The sequence below is a fragment of the Cajanus cajan genome, chromosome 4 (assembly GCF_000230855.2).
Source record: "Cajanus cajan strain Asha chromosome 4, NIPB_CcT2T_4, whole genome shotgun sequence".
NCBI classification, from domain to species: domain Eukaryota; kingdom Viridiplantae; phylum Streptophyta; class Magnoliopsida; order Fabales; family Fabaceae; genus Cajanus; species Cajanus cajan.
In genome coordinates, this window is record NC_138520.1 from 67,876,843 (window position 1) to 67,880,563 (window position 3,721).

Consider the following 3,721-nt stretch of genomic DNA (forward strand, 5'->3'; position numbering starts at 1 on the left):
ATATGCATCTTAAAAACCATATTAGTAAGTTGAAAAACTCACGTGACAATCCAACACTAAGCTAGATTTAGACGACAATTTTTCACTTTAACTCACTCTTTTGACAATTTAGATGATTCATTTCTCTGACATTTTGATCAAACAATTTCATCCATAATAAAACTACAATAATGTTGTCATTTGAATTAATGAAATTAATGATTAAAAATAGAAGATACTTAAAGAATAAAAATAAAAAATTAATTCAGTTATTTGAAATAAAGAAAAAGCACAAATGAATCTTTACAATGAAAAACGTCAACATGTGAACCTTAGATTTCTATTAGTTTTACCAATATATTTTTCTAAACAAAATAAGAATTAACAACCAAAGAAATCTAAGCACATTGAGAAGGCAAGTTTCAGAGTCAGAATACTAGTTGTTAATATAAAATCTACGTTATGTCTTGAATTTTTATAAATGTAAGATTTATGAAAAATAAAAATAACTACATAAATAATAAAAAGTAAGAACTAATGAAAATATTTAAAATAAAGAAAAAGAATTAGTTGTTTGAATCAATTATAGCAACCCATTTATCTCCTCATTGAGACACTGATATTAATTTAGTGTCTTTTTTTTTTCTTCTTTTGGTTTGTCCCTGAAGTATCTACCACCGATAGCAGTGACTAATCTCCTCGCTACGTTAGAGGCACCTTAAAGAGTATGATAGCTGACCCCAAGATTTAACGCGGCAAGATTCATATAATGCAACATACATATTAACGTTTTCATACTATTTAAATTATTATTTTTTTATGAGTGTTGTAAATTAGTTGCCTGATTCAAATGTCTGTTATAATGTCTTTACATTTCTCTAAAAAAAAGTATAATATCTCTACATTATATCATCTATAATCTGACACAAATATATAAGTATTATAGGTTAAATTAATATAAAATTATTTTTTTGGTTTTTTAATTAGGTCTCTATAGTGAAAAGTACTCTAAAAATATTTATATAGTTTAAACATCTTGTAATTAAATCTTTCACTCATTAACATCGTTAAAATTCTGTTAATTTATGCTAATTGTGTATTTTAATTACCTTTTAACAAGTTAATCACTCTTTTAATTTTATTTGTTTTAAATTTTTAATTAAATATTTAATTTTAATATTTCAATTACATCAACATTTAGGATTCATTTCACATTCAAATTTAAATCATATTTCAGATTTTTAACTCTTTGATTTTTTTTTTAATTTATATCTATTCATAAAAACTAAAAAAACAAAAAAAAAACAATTTTTTATATTTATTACTAAAAAATTAATTTAATATTTCAATTTGTATAGTACACAAAGTGAATATCTATTTTATATAATTAATTTTTTAATTAATAATTTTTTAAAATATATTAATTTTATAATCATTAAAAATAATGTCATTCAAGATAATTATACTAATTTATATATAAAGAGGATATGATATAAAATTAAATAATGAAATCATGAATTAATTATTATTTTAGCCTTAAAACATACATAAAATGTTTATTTTATACAGTTATGATTTATTATAAACAAATATTTTTAATATTTAAATAAGTTAATAAAAATAATATATCATGGTTAAAAGGGTGAAATTTTCTTTAAAGAAACAAAAAATTGTCTGCGTAATTTATATTTTAGAAATAATTTTTAAAACAAATTCAAACTAAATTATGTTTTTGGTTGATCTTTTCAAGTAGAATGTTTATAGAATTTTTCTCGACCTTTCATCTTCAATTTTATCTTGTTTTTAGTTTTAAATTTAATATAACATTTTAAGAATTATTAATAATCAATAATAATCTTGTGATACAATATATACTGTTAATTTTAAATCTAAAATATGAACATATGTTTAAAAATATTCATTTATTACAAATTTTATTTATTTTATATTTTGAAAATATTTAAAAATAATTATTTATTATAAATCATAAATATATAAAATAATCATTCATTATGGATATTATATAGGTTAAAATACTGATTAATTTTGAATATTATTTCCTCTCTATATAAATTAGTACAATTATTTTAAATGATATTATTTCCAAATAGTTATTTACATATACAAAATATATTTAAAAATATTTGTTTATTAAAAATTTAATTTTATAAAATATTCATTCATTTTATGTATCTCACTACAAATTGAAATATTGAATTTAAATTTTGCAAATAATAAAAAGTTTTAATTTTCATTTTTTCTTGATTTTTATGAATAGATATAAGTTTGAAAATATCAAAAAAGTTTAAAGCCTGAGATTTGTTTAAATCTGAATTTAAAATGGATCCTAAAATTTTGGTATAACTAGTCTATCAAAATTAGAGATTTAATTAAAGTTATTAAAACAAAGAAAAATAAAAGGATAAGTAATATATTAAAAATTAACTAAAATTTTCGGTCAGTATGAACTAAAAGAATTTTAACCGATGTTAGTAAGTGAAGAATTTAATTACAAAAATTTTAAATTATGAAGATCTTTGTAAAGTGTTTATAACTGCAAATATCTAATTGAAATCTTAAAAAATAAACTATAGCACCAAGATTAATTTAACTAATATTAGAACAACCTCCTGTGCCATATCACTGTCAAATCAGCTCTGGTTCATTTTATGGACTGTTTAAATTTTAGCAAAGTTGCTTCTACAAGCAACTTTGCTAAAATTTAAGCAATCCATAAAGTAGGTCAGAACTAATTTAGCAGTAATGTGGCACAGAAGTTACTTATAAGCAACCCCATTACAGATGCTCTTATATATTTTATTGTAGCGTCTTATTTAAATGATTTGAATGCATTTATTAATTCACATAAATATGTAGTAATTTGTAATGCCAAAATTAGCCCTAATATGAGCGTAGAGAAATTGCTTTAATAGCTTTAAAGGTATTATAGAAAAGAAATACTACCTACTACCTTTGTTTCTGTATTTAAAATTCTTTTCATCTTATTGTTTGTTCATTTATACGAGACCGTACTTTAATTATTTCTTATATTGACTATTTTTTTTTCTATTATAGCTTTAATTAATTAACAATGTTTTAATAATAAATTAATAAGATAAACTCTTTTTCTTTCCTATCATGATTGGAGAAGATAGGTAGACATAGTTTTCAATGATTAATATTATCTTTTCAAACATCAATTAATTAGATTAAAAATCATTAATGGAAAGAGATGATTAATTCGAAAACTATTGGGATAATTTTAAAAATAAATTAAATTATTAAAAATATTCAATTTAACCAACTAAATTAACCAACTTTCCAAACATTTAAATTAGTTGAAAAGTTTTTATAGGGCCGATGGTAGTTGCATGGCTTTTGTTAACTTTGGGATAAGCTGATATTTCAATTTATTGCACTTTAAACTCAAACTTTGAACTTACAAAGTGCCCTTTCTCTTGTGTATGGTCCCAATATCAAGTGGCAGGATCCGATGAAAATTTATAGATCAATTAGGGCCTAAGTCAACTAATCTATTTAATTACCACACATGTCTTGTTGTTTTCTCTCACTGTATCCTGATACTTGATCAGGCCAAGCTAACACGGGTACCAAAAAGCTGATTTGCTTTGGGCCTGCAACTACAATGTGTAATTGATCACAGCACAATGACAAATTGTGCAAGAGTGTTCATCACAATGGGCCAATAGGAGAGATTGTTCTTCCCCATTCTCATCCAACT